At 51.0% G+C, this 16,326-nt stretch overlaps 2 long non-coding RNA genes across 2 annotated transcripts; one reads left to right on the plus strand and one right to left on the minus strand.

Moving 5' to 3' along the window:
- Nucleotides 1–5,416: 5,416 nt before the first annotated feature.
- On the minus strand, nucleotides 5,417–7,930 carry LOC131808166 (uncharacterized). The gene is made up of 3 exons (XR_009344702.1): nucleotides 7,373–7,930; nucleotides 6,839–6,918; nucleotides 5,417–6,031 (listed from the first exon to the last, which is right to left on the minus strand). It is a non-coding gene; the product is annotated as an uncharacterized LOC131808166 (long non-coding RNA).
- Nucleotides 7,931–10,642: 2,712 nt separating this feature from the next.
- LOC131807818 (uncharacterized) lies at nucleotides 10,643–13,081 on the plus strand. The gene is made up of 3 exons (XR_009344601.1): nucleotides 10,643–11,175; nucleotides 11,745–11,853; nucleotides 12,618–13,081. It is a non-coding gene; the product is annotated as an uncharacterized LOC131807818 (long non-coding RNA).
- The last annotated feature ends 3,245 nt before the right edge of the window (nucleotides 13,082–16,326 follow it).

Genomic DNA, 16,326 nt, shown 5'->3' on the forward strand with positions numbered 1-16,326 from the left:
GTTCTCACTAATGAAGGTAGTTGGATTTTTGGTTTTGAAGAGGGAGGCTAAAGTTCCACGAGACTGATTTACCACCCGAGGCTCTGCGCCAGAGCTGGGTCTGCCTGTGGGACTGTCTTCTCTTTCCCCTTCCTGGGTCCTGTCTTCTCATCAGTGGAATGGGATTACTCAAGATCAAAGCTCTGCAAATATTTCATTTCAAAGTAGGTAAAACCCTTTTACAGCCGAACCTTGACTTGTTGTCCTACCCATAAAAAAAGATAAAAGAGAGACTGCTCAGAGTGAGGTGGGTCAGGAAGCCTGCAGCCTCCTCCTTGGGGCCTCAGGGCCCACAGGCACCACTTTGCAATCCTGGGCTCACCCTGAGGCTTTTAGGAAGCACCAGCCAAGGTTATCCCAAGGCCTTTGGAAAACCCTGACTCAAAGAGGGGAGTCTCTGATCTTGCAAACACTGCTCAACCATCTTGCAGAACACAGGCACACTTCCGGCAAGAGAAAACCAAAAGCTTTTGCAAAAGGACAAGGAGCGGAAAGTCATCTCTTTCCCATCTCTGATTGGCCGGTCCTCCCCGCACAGCCGCGGCTACCAGGGCCTCATGCCTGCCCCAGCAGAGATGGTCTGTGCTGTCGCAGCAAATATGGACGTGAATCGACCCCTCGCTCCTTAAGACGCAGTTTTAAGGTGCTATACTGGCCAAAGACCCTGCAGTGAAGCTCCCTAGGGCCGCATATGTGCATCTTGGTGCATCTGGGCCATTTTAGATGCTTGGTTTCTCTCTCTCTTTCTCGCTGCTTTTTGACCCTCCCCACTTTTTTCTCTCTTCCTTTCTTTTCTTTCTTTCTTTCTTTCTTTCTTTTTTTTTTTTTTTTTTTGCTTATTAGCATTTTCAAATTTTTATTCCATGAACATGTCCCATTTGTATAATAATTAAAAAGGTATGTTTACAGGCCCAGGCTTCCAACTTCAGCCAAGTTAGATAAATAGCCCCACGCATAAGCACAATTCAGAAAGAACAAAAATGGGCCTCTGCCACCAAGGCCTGTTTGGCTGGGAGATTGCATTTCTAAGAGAGTCGTGTGCCAAGGCCGAACCCTGCCTGCCATGGCACGTCCTACAGACCAGGGTCTGGGTTCAAGATCGACTGTGCCATCAGCTTGCCAGGTGACTCCAGGCAAATCACTAAGCCTGGCCAGGCCATCGGAAGGGTGTTTACTGCATGCCAGCCTCTGAGCTAGGGTTGATATGGTGTCTGGGACATTGGTATTATTATCCCTACGGCTCAGATGAAGAAAAAAGACTCAGGGGAGATGAAGCACTTGCCAGTTTCCTCTAGGTCAGTCAGGGACTCACCATCCATCCAGCCCAGGGGTTGGTCCTGATTCCTCCTCACCTGCCCTGAAAATATCAATTCACCCTCAAGTGCCATTGGTTCTATCCTCAAAATATACCTCTGTCTCTCACCAAATCCTCATCATGGCCTTCAAGGCCCTCTGTGATCTGCCCTCACCAGCTTTACAATGCCATTCTCATCCCCGACGCTTCTCCTGGCTCTCTCTGCCCTATCACACTAGCCGCATTCCCAACCACAGGGCCTTTGCACTTGCTGTTCCCTCCTTGGAGTCTTCTCCTTAGGGGCAGGTCCAGGCCAAGGCTGAGACAAGTGAGATGCCCAGGGTGAAGAGTATCCCCTCTTAAGTGCCAACCTGCCTTTGGACGAGACTGAGAAATGTCCCCTTTCATTCTGCTGACTGGATTGCTCCCTGGCCTCACCCTTATCCAGCACTGCTTCCAAGACTTGGATCTTCTCATCCATGGAGTCTGAGCTTAATGGCCTCCTTCCTCAGAGAGACCTCCCTGACCATCTCAGTGAATGCTCTTCCTATTACCATCGGGCCCACGGCATTGTCTTGTTTCCTTCATGGCTCATATTACAAAAGTGACTGTTTCATGCCCATCTCTGTCCACAGGGTTAGAAGCTCTACGAGGGCAGGGACTGTGTCTGCCTTGTTCTCGGCTATCTCCCCAGTGCCTGGCACTGTGCCAGCATTCAGGAGCTATTCAATATATGCGCGGGGATGAATGAATGAATGAATGAGCTGGCCAGTAGCAGAATCAGGATTCAAACCCAAGTTGGCCTGAATCTAAAGTCAATTGTCCCGTCCGTGACTGAGAAACAAGGAGTTTAGACCCAATCATCCAGGGGACACTTGACTGTGGCCTGTGTCACAGCCTGTTCTGTGTGTCCCAAGGACAGACTGCCTGTCCTGTCCTGTCCTGTCAGGGAGGAGCTTGGCCACAGTCGAGGGGGCTGCTCTCAGCCTCAGGCTTTCCTTCATGGGGCCAGCTGTGTCCCCCCGTCCCCCCCCCCCGCCCCAAGCCCTGCCCTGCCCCGTTCTAGTTTTTATTTTTAGCGGCAAGCTTTTGGGCATGATGAACTCTCCTTAGGAAAAGTCCAACAAAAGGCCGAGGGAGGCGGTTTTGAAATCTGGTGGGAAAGTAGGTCAGGCCGGGTTCCTGGCCAGGGTCCAGACGATAAGGCCTCGGTGGAAGTTTAATAATGTGAGTGGCCATATCCATGACATAATTCATAACTGAGAGGAAATGACAATTAAGGAGCAATTGTGCAACGCGGGACAAGCCTCCTTCACAGCTCATAAAAGCAGGGGGAGGAAACAGCAACGCTGTCCTTCTGGGGCCACTGGGGGCCAGGCCAGCGGTCTGCAGGGACTGGGGGCTCAGCCTCTGCATCAGGGGGTTCTCACCCATCTACCCTCTCCCCTTCAGGCCTTGGGGAACTGGGAAGACATGGAAGGCAGAAGCTCCCTTGAGCAAGCACCTACTGTGTGTGCAGATGGGTCAGGGCTAGGGTGAGAGGCACAGAGCTGGGATTTTGCTGTGGCTTAGGGAGTTGGACACAGCTGCACCATTTTGTTGTTACGTTGTCAAAACGGAAAATCGCTTTGATTATTGAATAAACTGTACAACAGACACCCCTGATCCTTACCCCATCTCCCTCCTCCCCACTCCAGTTACTATGGATTTTCATTTCTCCTTTATACATTCTCTATTTTTTTAATCTTTTCATGAGCGCTCTTTGCTTTTATAACCAGTTACACACACACACACACACACACACACACACACACACACACACACCCTGGCAATCCACCTGGGCATCTTGAACAAATCAGGTATATGCCCACCCCAGGGCCTTTGCACTTGCTATGCCCTCTGCTTAGAATGCTCTTCCCCCAAAACATCCACCTGGCTCACCTCTCCACTCCTTCAAGTCTTTGCCCAAATGTTGTCTTTCCATTGACGTCTTAGCTGACCAACCTTTTAAAAACAGCAAGCCCATCTGGTGTTCTCTACCTCTCCTGTTTTATTTTTATCTATAGCACATACTACCAATCAACCCTCTCCATCTGCTGTTCACTTATTTTATGGTCTGTTTGGTCTCCAGTATATTAGCACCATGAGCAAAGGGATTTTTGTCTGTCTTGTTCTCTGATGCATCCCCAGTGCCAGGAACCGTGCCTGGAACACTATAGGTGCTCAGGAAACACCGGTGAATGAATGAATGAATGAATGAATGAATATTTGCTGTGATTACTGGCTGATAAAAAGGCTGACCATGTGCTGGTCTGGTTTGGAGGCTACCCTAAAGTGGCCCCCAGGTCAAGCCTTCTTGGACGCTGCTGGCAGCATGAGAAGTTGAAGCAGTCAGGGCTGGTTCTGCTGGCCGGGGGACTGGCAGCTGACATTCGTTCTGAGCGGTCAGAGCTCCATGTGAAGATTTTATCTCCTCCCTTCTCCCCGGAGCTCTTTGGTCTCTTTAGACAAGGTTCTGAATACATGATCCGCGGGCCCCGCCCACCCACCAGCGCTCTCAGGTGACCGAGCGAAGCCGTGTATGCGGAAGCATGTCACGAGAGTGCACACGTACACACACTCACTCAGTACTTTCCCACACACTCAGACACACCGACCTGGAGGTCCAGACCCTGGGACACATGCTCATATGTGCCATTATACACACTCATTTTGTTACCCACACACGCAAACACACACTCACATGCTTAAACATGTTTGTATGCACAGCACTCAGATACCTACTCACACCCACGTGAACACACATACACATGCTCACTCGCCCTCTTAAGCTGTACATTCACACTCGCACACGTGCTTAGACACATAGCCACCCCCATCCGTATGCACAATCTGGGACCCCCCCGCCCAATCCATCCCCAGCCGTGTCCCCTGCGACACACACAGCACCAGCCCTTCCTGAGGGCAGAGCCCCGGGAAGCCAACCGTCAGCTGTATTTTGAGAAGTGGGGACAGACTACCCTCCCTGACCCCAGTCCACCCTGGGTCTCCCCACTGTGACCCCCGCACTGCCAGGAAGCCGCCCTGCGTGGGCACACCAGGTCAGGGCCAACTCCATAAGCAGCGGGTGTGTGATGCCCACATCAGCTCTGACTGTGCCGCCCCAGGGCACGTCTGCCCAGCTCATCTGTGCCCAGGGCACCCGCCCACATCCTCCCCATCAGAGGGCAGGCCGGCCCTGCTGACATCAGGCGGTTTCTGGGCCTGCCTGGCACCCAGAACAGAGGAAGGAAGCGCTCTTTCCCAGCCGTGGGGGCCAAGTGGAGGAGCCCGGGGCACAGGGGCACAGCGGCACGGCACTCTGAACCCAGCTGCGGCAGAGCTACACACCCCTGCCGCTGCGGGGGCCACAGTCCGGAGGACTGGGCTTTGTGAATTAGCCCCCAAAGGTTGCGGGCTGCGAGCCCCTCCCCTGCCGTCCCTGAGAACAGCGACAGTGACTGATACTCGAGGAGCACCGTGTGCTGATCTCCGCTCGGACTCGCAGTGCCTCACCTCTGTAAATCCCCACCACAGCCCTACTACGAGCCAGGTGCTGGCAGCATCCTAGCTTACAGTGAAGACATGAGGCACAGAGAGGAGATGGGACTGGCCCCGGAGCAGTATCTGATTCCCAGGGTTCTGGCTTCAGACCCCCACTCTCGATCACCCCCATCCCTCGCCTCCGCTTGCGTGTGTTATTTCTTCGGTTTGCTTGTTTGTTTCCCTGACCTCACATATCCATGGCCTCGCCCGGCACATCTGTCTGAATCTTGGCAATGATCTCACCAGCCCAGGCACCAGCATCGGCCCCATTTAACAGAAGAGGAAACGGAGGCTTAAGTGACCTTCCTGGGGCGGACAGCCAGGAAGTTCTAACCGAACCAGGTTTGTCCGTGGGTCTGAGGGCTCTCTGGAATGTCAGGTCACCCCTCTGCCAGGACGGGGGAGGGATATGGGGGCTAACGGGGGCCTTGGTGGCCACAGAACGTCAGAAAAATAGTAATACATTTATGATGACACCTTCTAAAATAATGGGAAATAATTAACCGGCCCTAAAATTCGTAGACATTTACAGATTCTACAAATCAACCCCCTAAAATGAGATACAAATACTTCCTTGACCGGGCTTGCCCAGGCTCCTTCCCAGGCGACCTTTGCCACCCACTGTCCCAGGTCACCACCAATCTCTGTGCCGCCAGCCCCGGGGGGCTTCTGTCTCATCCAGAGTTTCAAACAGAGTGACCCACGCAGTGTGTGTCCTCTTTGTATCCATCATCTTCCACACAATGTGATGCCTGCAAGGCTCCCCCCTGCTGCTGAAAGGATCCACGACTGGTTCCATGGCGGAGTGCTGTTCCACCAGGAGAGCCTTCCCTGGCTGCCTTCTCCAGCCTGCAGGGGAGGGCGTCTGCGTTTCTGACTGTTGCGAACATCCGTGCACACTGAGCACCCACTTTGGGCAAGCCGCAGTACCGACCCACTGTCCTTTGCAGGCACCATGTCTGTTAATCTCCACGCCAGGCAGAGGCCATCGTCCCACGTGGGGGCAGGAGGAAACGCGGGCTCAGGGCAAGAAACCCAAAGACACGGAGCTCAACGCAGCCAGGGCAGAAAAGCAACACCAGGAAGGGGTAGAAGGTGACAGTCTGGCACATCCTGGGGACAAACATTTAGTGGAAAGTGATAGGAGGAACCACAAGGATATCAACAGACTGCATCTACTAAGCACTCACTATGTTTCTGGGCATGGGTCCACCCATTCAGTCCTACCAAGAGCCTCTGTTATCCTGTGTCACCACTGGAGAAACTAAGGCACAAGGAAGATGAGTCATAGCTCCAGAGTCACATCACTAGTAGGAGCAGAGCTGAGTCGCTTAGGTGATCCAGTCCTTTAACCAGAAGGCTCTGAGGCCACAGTAGCCCTCCTGTTTGGGAGGGGCTGGCTCAGGTCCCGGGCAACTCAGGATCCAAGGGCCCAGTGCTGGGAGTACAAGCAGGAGGTTTAAAGATCAAGAGCAGGACTCTAAAGTTAATTAATGAATTAATCTCTACGCCTAACGTGGGGCTTGAACCTATGACCCAGGGATCAAGATTCACATGTTCCATGGACTGAGCCAGCCAGGCACCCCAAGAGCAAGACTCTAAGTACAGCCTCTGAAACGGGTTCTGCCATTTGCTGGCTGTGTGACCTTTGATCAGTCACTTAACCTCTCTGAGCTTCCATTTCCTTATCTGTAAAATCAAAGATGATGGTGATGATAATGACCTCAGGAGAATGCGGTGAGTGGAGTATGGAATTATTAGAGCTGACATTTACCTGCATTTTCCTCCCTGCGTGGGGCTTGTCAATGCTTAACAAGCCTCACAGTAGCCTTGCAAAGCACATGCTGTTTAATCCCATTTAACAGAGGAAGACACTGAGTCTCTAAATATCGTCTCCATGCCAAAAATCTCCACACATACCTCTTCTGCTGGGGTGTGTCACCTGAACTCAGGCTTGAAGATCCAGCTGCCACTCAACGTGTCTAGTCAACAACTCAGACCTCCAGGTAAGAAACAGAACTTCTTACACTCTTGCATGACCCTGCCCTTTCTGCAGCCTTCCTGGCTCTGGAAAACGCCACCTCTATCTTTCCAGGGGCTCAGGCCAGCCACTTGAGTGTCCTCACTGACTCCTCTGTGTCTCTAACCCCCCACCCCCCTTCATCCCATCCATCAGCCTTCAGAAGGGAGCCCCACCCGGGCGTGAGTCACCCAGTGCTTACGTGGATTATGGCAGTGCCTTCCAAACTATCTCCCCCATTCTGCCATTTCTCCCTAACTAAAGGAAGTCAGATCATGTCTCTACTCAACACCCTCCTGGGGCTCCTGTGTTACCCAGAGTAAGAGATCAGGTCCTGACAGTGGTCCATAGGTCCTGCATGGTGGGCCCCTACCTTGACTCTCTGACCACTCCCCTGTAGCCACACTGGCCTGCTCCCTGCCCCTGGAACTTACCAGGCAGGCTGCAGTCCCAGGGCCTTTGTACTTGCTGTTCCTTTTGCCTGGGACTCTCTTCCCAGAGATAATGACATGGTTTCTCTTGCACATCTTTCAGGTCTTTGCTCGGATGTGAGTGTATCCGGGGGCTTCCCTGACAGTCCTGTTTCAATGAATAAGGCCCCTTCACCAGCGCTCCTTGCCCGTCTTCTCTCCAGGCAATCCATCACCAACTGACATGTGGAATTTTAAGTTTTGTTAATATCACTATCATGACCAGTTTTGAGGGTCTCCACCCGCTGTGCTGCACAAGGGATTGTCTCCGGAATGTCCACTGGTGCCCTCAGCACCTCTGTGGTTCAGAGCACCTGCTTAATAAATATTTGCCGAATGCATGAAGGCGGATCAGGAGGACTTAACAGACTTCCCAGGCCATCAGGTTAGGTCATGTCAGAGCCAAGATTGAACCCAGGGATCCCTGTCCCAAGCTGTGTCTTTAATCTTCCAAGGTCTGGTTCCAAGTCAGCACCCCAGAGATGGTGGCTGTCAGTGTTGTGATTTTTAGGGTGACGTGCCCATGCTCCCCACCACACACACACACACACACACACACACACACAAGGGAAAACTAGGGTACAAAAGGGAGAGGTCAGGCCGATGGGGCCTCCAGCCAGGAGGAGGTGACTCATCAACCCCATGATGACAGGTGACATTCCATCCTCTTCCCCAGGGGACTTTGGCCCTAGATAAAGGGAGCCCTGCTTCTGGGAAGAGGAAGACAAACAGGTGGGAGAGGCAGCCAGGCCACTGCCTGGGGGGTTTCACATCTATGCCGGAGGGTCACAGGGTCCACTTTTGAAGTGGGGACAGTTTTGAAGTGGGCTGGCCAGTTGGAGCCCCAAGCCTCCCTTCCAAGGTCAGAGATATGGAGTCCTCTTACCAGGAAAATAGAGCAAGATATCCCCTGTGAAGTCAGCACCGCAGCCTCTACATCAGGCAGCCATGGGGAAAGCCTCTGGATGCCCTTCCATTTACTCCCGGGCATTTTTGCCTGGTTCCGAAGGACTTGAACCAGTCGGCAAATACTTTCTGAAAAGGAATTTCAAGGAGCCCTAGACTCTGGCCAGAGAGGCTATATTTGATATATATTTTAGCTTTTAAAAATCCTGACCATACAAATAATACTTGAATACATTTCTGTTGCAAATTAAAAAAAAAAAAAAAAAAACGCAAGCAACACACTTCCTACTGTAGATTTCCTTTCTCTCTAGGATTGCCTTTGGCCTCAAGGAACGAGGAACAGTGGCTTTGCCAGCAGGAGATTTCATGTTTCTCGTCTGGAAGGAATTCCAGAGGTGGACACCATCAATGAACAGTTTCTCAGTCTCCCACTTAGATACATGGCTTTCAAGCCCCTAGCTCAAGTGGACTACTTTCCTCTCCAGCATTGTTCGCTCAGCGCAGGCAAGAGGCCAGGGAAGGGCCAAGGGCTGTGCCACCCGAGTCCCTACTTTGATCAGGATATGACAGCTTTCCAAAGTTTCACATGCTAAATCTCTAGTCACTTCTCATTGACCAGAATCGGGTCACGTGGGCAGCCTGTTGTACTTGCACGCCTGCAAGAGGGGTTGGGGAGGTGATCATCTTCTTGAACCCAATGCTACCCCCTTCAAAACCAGGGTCCTATTTGTGAGAAAACAGGGTGATGGATGATGGGCAAGCGCCCTTGGCTCTGCCTCGGATTTGTTCTGTTATCCACATGGGAACAGACTGTAAATGAGGTCTTGTACCTTGCCTTTTTTTTTTTTTAACCCAACAATAGGCATTTAGAGTTTTACCTTATCATAACTTTGATCTGCTGTGTAGTGTTCCATGGCATGCATATACCACAATTGATCTACCTAATCCCATGTTCGTGGAAATTTAGCTTTTCTCCCAAAATGTTCACCATTCTAAGCAGTGCCTCCATGAATGTCTTTGCACAGCACTCTGGATGCCCAGCACAATGGATGCCCATTGCTACAAAATTAGAAGGCTCAGGTAGACGAGTATGTCCATTTATTTATTTATTTATTTATTTATTTTTCAGAGAGCGATCACAAGTAGGCAGAGAGGCAGGCAGAGAGAGAGAGAGAGAGGAGGAAGCAGGCTCCCTGCTGAGCAGAGAGCCCGATGCGGGACTCGATCCCAGGACCCTGAGATCATGACCTGAGCCGAAGGCAGCGGCTTAACCCACTGAGCCACCCAGGTGCCCGAGTATGTCCATTTAAAACCCTGGAAGTGTTCCCAAATCAACACTAAGGTTTTGCCAGTTTATACTCCCTTTGACCGTGTACAGAGAGGCCCTACTTCCTGCACACTCACCAGCCATGATACTGTCACTAAAATTCTTTTTCTTCCCATTGGGGGAAAAATTCATTCTTGTCATCATTTGCATTTCCATGATTAGTGTGGAGGTACTATCTGATTATAATATTATGTATTTATCATACTATCATTTATGTATTGGCTATCTGTATTTTCTAATATATTAATTTGTCTTTTTTTTTTTAAGAGAGAGAGAGAGAAAGCGGGGGAGGTCCAAAGGGGAAGGGAGAGAGGAGAATCCTAAGCAGACTTCACACTGAGTGCAGAGTCCTACATGGGGCTCGATTCCATGACCCTGAGATCATGACCTGAGCTGAAATCAAGAGTCAGACGCTCACCTGACTGAGCCACCCAGATGCCCTTTCTGATAATTTGCCTTTTTAAATCATCTGGTCATTGTTTTCTACTGAGAAACATTGTTTTTTACTGTTGTTTTCCTTCCTGATAGGCATGAGAAATTTTTTATTCTAGGTATAAATCCTTTTTTTTTTAAAAAACTGACTTTATTCAGGTGTAGTTTATGTACAGTAAACTGCATCCTTTTAAGACAGGGTTTCTCAGTCTTGGTACAATGGATATTTTGGGTTCGAATCTCCTTGGGGGACCTGCCGTCCCCAAAGCATCACGGGATGCTGTCAGCATCCTTGGTCTCTACCCCGAGATGCCATTAGCACTTCCTTGCCTGTCACGACAACCACAAACATTACAGGACATCAGCGAATCTCTCCTGGGGGGCAAAGTCGTCCCTGGCTGGAACTTCTCATTTCCAGCGCACAGCTGTTGAGCTCTGAGAGATGTGTGCCCCCAGGAACCCATTGCTACCTTCAAGGATCTTTGTATTTAGGTTGCAAATATATCCCCCCCCGACCGCAGCTTGGCGTCCAATCCGAGACCTGCCCCTTCCTATTGGAATGACTCCGATAGAGCTGCTTCCTGATTCTGAAACCTCAGTTTCTCCAGCTCTGAAATGGGGATGATAATTCTGACCAGGCTATGATTCATGAGAGCCAAAGGACACAGTGATGTGGCTGACACGTAGCAGCAGCTCAAAAATGCTAGTTCCCCTGTCCTTCGCACTACATATGTATTCATTGAGTCGGTACATACTTCCTGATCACCTGCCCTGTGCCGGGCCCTCTGTGGCTGGATACAGTGGAGGCCAAGATAGCCAGGGTCCCCGAGCTCAGCTGGAGGAGAGAGTCAGCAAAGGAGCACACGAGGATGCATGAAGTCAAGGTTTGGAAAATGGTGTTAGGATGCTGCTGACTGGGGCTTAGCTGTCAGTCGGATGCTGCTGTCGGGGGGCCGCCTGGGCAAGTCGTGGCTTTCTGGGGAGCATGAGAAGGTGACATCTCGGTGCAGAGCCGAAGGAGGAGCTGGAGCAGCAAGGAAGGGAGATCCGGGCAGAGTGAACAGCAGCACGAGGGCAGGAAAGCTGGAGCCGCTGGACACATGTGAGAAGGGAAAGGAGCCAGGGCGGCTGGGATGGAGCGAGCAGGGGGAGGAACAGACGGGACACTCAAGGTCAGAGAGGCAAATAGGGGCAGAATATGCAGGGCCTTGGCCCCCGTGGCAGGAGTTCTAGTGTATTCCCACACGTGTCAGAAGCCCCTGCACAGCTGTTAGCTGGGGGAGGGGGAGACATGCGATTCCCTCATTCACCAAATGTTGAGCTCTCGCTCTGCCCCTTACCCTGGACAAGACACACGGGCTCATGGTGTGCCAGTTCTTAGCCTGGATTGCCTCGATAGTACCCTATTAAGGACCCAAATAACCAGCTTTTCTCTAGAGGACCCGAGGCCTCAAAGCCCCATTTCCCAGCCGTGTCTTACACCAACCCTGAGAAGCCCCTTAGGGCTGAGGGGGCCCATCTGACGGATAAGAAAGCCGAGGGGAAGTCGCGCCGAGGGGAAGCACCAAGATGGGCCTGAACCCAAGGCTCTCGCAGCTAAACCTGCTTCTCCTTAATCCCAGGTCATAGCCCTTAGGATAGAGGGTGACGCATGTTCTCCCCCTTCCGTAGATACCCCCTGGATCAGGAACTGGAGTCCGCAGTGCCTATATCAGGCGAGTTTTCCGGGCTGCCCTCGGGGAGCAGAGCCCTACCCAGCCCCTCAGGAAAAGAGGGAAGGGTGAGTACTCGGGGCTGGGCCCAAAGCCAGATAAAGCTGGGGCAGGGCAGGAAGTGCGGCGGGCCCAAGGCCAGGTGGGATTAGGATTTGGGACCTGCCCCACCTGTGGGGCACCCATGGGGCTTCCTTCTTCTGGCTGTGGGCTCTGCTCTCTTTCTGAGCCAGTGCCTGGGATTCCTTGGCTCCCCCAGCAGGTGGGGTCCTGTAGCCCCAGACCCAGCGTCTGCTGGGATTCTGCTGGGCCACGCTAGCCTCACTGACCCCCTGCCACCTGAACTAGGCTGGGAGTCCCAGGATCTTAGGGGCAACAGGTGCCCAGAATGCATGTGTGGAACTGAATTGGGGTGTGACTCAGTTTCTCCAGTTTGCACTTCCGGCCTCTGCCGTTTCTTCTCATTTGCTGTGTGTCAGGGATGCTGCTCGTGGCTGGGGGTGAAAAAGTGACCACCGCGCACGGTCCCTGCCCTCAGGGCACTGGCCGCCTCTTGCCAAGCAGGCGACACTGCGCTCCGTGCTGCGGGTGAGTGTGGCAGGGCCCGCCAGCACCTACTGTCCTCCGTCATCTTCTTCCTCATACCCAGAGGATTTTGGAGGGTTAGCAGGGTGCACACTGCCTGGGGAACGATTATACTTCTCAGCCTCCTGTGCAGTTCGCTGGAGACCTATGACTAAGTTCTGGCCAATGGAATGTAAGTAGAAGTGATGTGAAGCCACTTCTGGGTCCTGCCCTTACAAGGAATGACCCTTTCTGTCTTCCTGCTTAGCGGAATGTGGCGTGTGTTGGAGGACCTTCAGAGCCGTTCTGGACCTCACTTAAAAGGAGGGCAGAGACCTAGATCGAAGGAACCACGGTTTCCAGAATGAACTTGCAGAACTAAAGCAACTCCCCATCGTTGCACCTTCCACCTCCCCTCTGGAAATAATGTCCTGCCTCATCGAGCTACTGTGGGGCTCTGTTATAGCGGCTCAGAGGGTAGCCTGCCAGATGCGGAGGAGCGAACACATGCTGCTGGGAGGGCCTCAGAGGTGTTTAACCTGGCCTTGTAGGGATAGGTGTGGAGGGCTTCCCAGAGGAGGCAAATTTTAAATGGCGTCTTGACAACAAGGAGGATTTTTCTAGACAACATTTCCAGGCAGAGATATAGCATCTGGGCACATCCGGAGGGGGGAGGGAGAACACGGGGTTTTCGAGACACCTAAAGAAGCTGGTGGTGGCTAGAGTGTAGAGAGGAAGCACCAGGGCAGAAGAAGAGGGGACGGGGGGGGGGGGGGTGGAGGGGGGTGGGGTGGGGGCAGGGCAGGATCCACCCGCAAGGGCCTGGAAAAACCCAGTTAAAGCCTTTGGATTTTGCCTTGAGGGTACTGGGGAGCCATGGGAGGCCCAAGGCAGGCGGGGGAGGTGGTTTGAAAGATCTCTCTGGCGATGGGGTGAGGAATGGATTTTTTTTTTTTTTCGTTTATTTGAAAAAGCTGAAGCTCTGTGATGTGCCAGGCACTGCGGATTATCAGGGAACGTAACAGACCAGGTTCCTACCACGTGGAGTTTGCAGCCTGGTGGGGTAAGGTGTGAGTCACACAGTCGCACACGTAAATACCAAGTGTGGTATGGGCAAGGCAGGGAGGTGTGCGAGGCTCTGAGGGAACACAAAGTGGGGGGCGGGGAACCTAGGGGAGTCAGAGGAGATTCCCTGAGAAAGGTGATGGGGACCAGTAGGCGGAAGGATTCCAGGCCGAGGGAACTGTGCGGAGGGCAGCCCAGGGAAGACGATGGCAGAGGCGAGACAGTCAAGCGTAGATGGTGAGAGACAGCAGGGAGTCTCAAGGGCCAGCCAGTTTCCCGCTTGAGCAACAGAGGCCGACAACAAGAGGCTGAGGACAGGGAGGTGATTTGAAGAGAAGACCCCGGGACGCCTGGGTGGCTCGGTTGGTTAAGCAGCTGCCTTCGGCTCAGGTCATGATCCCAGCGTCCTGGGATCGAGTCCCATATCGGGCTCCTTGCTCTGCAGGGAGCCTGCTTCTCCCTCTGACTCTGCTTTCCACTCTGTCTGCCTGTGCTCGCTCTCACTCTCTCTCTCACAAATAAATAAATAAAATCTTTATAAAAAAAAAAAAAAAAAGAAGAGAAGACCCCAAGTTCAAATATGGTGTATTGGACTTGACGTTCTTATGGGCCATCCAAAGTGGAGATGGTAAGCAAGTAGTTGGATACAGGGGTCTGGCCTGTCAAGGGGCTCCCTGGCCAGTTGTGCAGCTCTCTCAGGTGTGAACTCCCAGGACAGAGCTTGCCAAATGCCAGCCTTTGGGGCACGTGATATACGCCAGGAACTTTTCTTCTGGTAGACACAGTGATGGCCCACTCACATCCTCTTTGCTGGCAGGGTCCAGTTTTGCTAGATGCACATCTAGCCGGGGGCTCGGGGTAGCCAGGGGCTCAGGGTCAGTGGCCATTCCCTTCCCCAGCCTCAGAGTGAGTTAGAATGGATCTGAGCCAATTGTGGGAATTTTCACTTCCCCTCACTTTCAGTGATTGGTTTGGAACTGGGCAGGGGATGCAATCTTGGCTAATGGGAAGTCTGCAAGGGGACATCTGGGAATGATTTTCTCTTAGACCCATGGCAGGAGGAGGAGATGCCCCCCTCTCCTTTACTTGATGTTATTAGGCCTGTATGTGATGCCCGGAGCTGCAGCAGCCACCTTGAAGCCATAAGGACACACATTCGTAAATTGCTAGGTAGGAAATGGAAAGAATATGTTTTTGTTTACACCTTCCAATTAAACAACCTTATTGTATACGATTATGAATCTCTCTTCCCTTTTCTTTGTACTTGTCTGAAGATGACCGACAGCAATGGCTGACTTAGTTATGCTGCTAATTTACCTCCAAAGGTCTGTTTAGCACCTCAGAAGTGTCTTTTCTCTTAACGTTTCTTCTTTGCCACCTTTAGTCAAGTGTTCTATTCCTTGTGGCTGAACCCATTCTGATAGATAAAGTGCTTCATTATGCATTCTCTTGTGTAACCCTCTCAATGAACCTCTGAGATGGATACTATTATCATAGCCTATTTTACAAATGGAAGAAAAAGAAGCTCAGGGCAGGTGAGTGAGGTTCCCAAGATCACCAGTTACCGACCTGGCATTTGAGTCCAGTCGCATCTGATTAGAGTGCGCAACTGGGCGAATGCTACAATCTCCTTTTGTCTTTCCCTTAACACGTTTTGGTAGGAAACCATAGCCCTGTTCTTATTTTTCCCTGGAAAATGGTGATTATGGTTGGTGGGAAATTTAGAGTGGGCTGCATTTCTCTGTACATAGTTAATGGCTCTGATTATATGTTTCTGGCTTCTTCATTCTGAGAAAGGCCGCCATTGGTTGTACAATATAATCAAATCATTTCTTATGTAAACAGCCGTCTGGCACAGAGTCAGCAGCTGTTCCATCCGCGGGAAGGTGAAAATGAAACTGTGCTCCCAGCTCTGGAAAGCAATCTGCTATTCAGCAGGAAAAGATCAAGGGTTAATGACACAGAGTTGGGCAAAGGCTGCCGCTGTGGCTCTGAGCATTATCAGGAGGCGGGAACAAAGAATGGTTGTTAAATGGGTTTGTTACAAAAGTTATTTCCTAATGTAATTCATGAAAAGCTTGCCAGAACATTAGGCACATCCTTCGAAAGCACAAGGGAACAAAAAAAAAAAAAAAAAAAAAAAAAAGAAAGAAAGAAAGGAAAGGAGGCTTCTAATGTCAACAATTATGAAACTCTTAGAAAGGGTTAATATCTGTAATATACAAAGAGTTCTTGCAAAACAATAAGAAAAGGCATGCACCTGATTACAAAATGGACTGTTCACAAATAAAGAAATACAGAAGGCAGGCAATCCTATGAAGACAAGATCCACCCTCTCAGTAATTAAGGAAAAGGAAATAAAAGTTGCAATGAGGGGCACCTGGGTGGCTCAGGGGGTTAAGCCTCTGCCTTAGGCTTGGGTCATGATCTCAGGGTCCTGGGATCGAGCCCCGCATCGAGCTCTCTGCTCAGTGGGGAGCCTGCTTCCCCCTCTCTCTCTGCCTGCTTCTCTGTCTACTTGTGATCTCTGTCTGTCAAATGAATAAAATCTTTTTTAAAAAGGTTGCAATGATAGGTCATTTTCCACTTATCAAATTGGCATAGAATGGCAGTGAGCACCGTGACATTCAATGGGCAGAAATTTTGAAGCAACTCAGAAATTTAGCTTTGGGGCATTTACCCTAAGGATATGATAGGCCATACAGTCTCCATGGGTAAGGGTGTTCCTGACAGCAATGTTTATAATAATGAAAAACTGGGGGAAGAAACCCAAAATGCTAAAAACTACAGAGGACTCACTAAGAAAACAATGGTAAACTTAACTAAATAGTGTATTAAAAATTAAATTGCATTAAATAAATACAAAAGTTGTATTACATTGTCATCAAGTACTAATAAAAATGGCAATCTAG

The sequence above is a fragment of the Mustela lutreola genome, chromosome 9 (genome assembly GCF_030435805.1).
Source record: "Mustela lutreola isolate mMusLut2 chromosome 9, mMusLut2.pri, whole genome shotgun sequence".
Lineage (NCBI taxonomy): Eukaryota > Metazoa > Chordata > Mammalia > Carnivora > Mustelidae > Mustela > Mustela lutreola.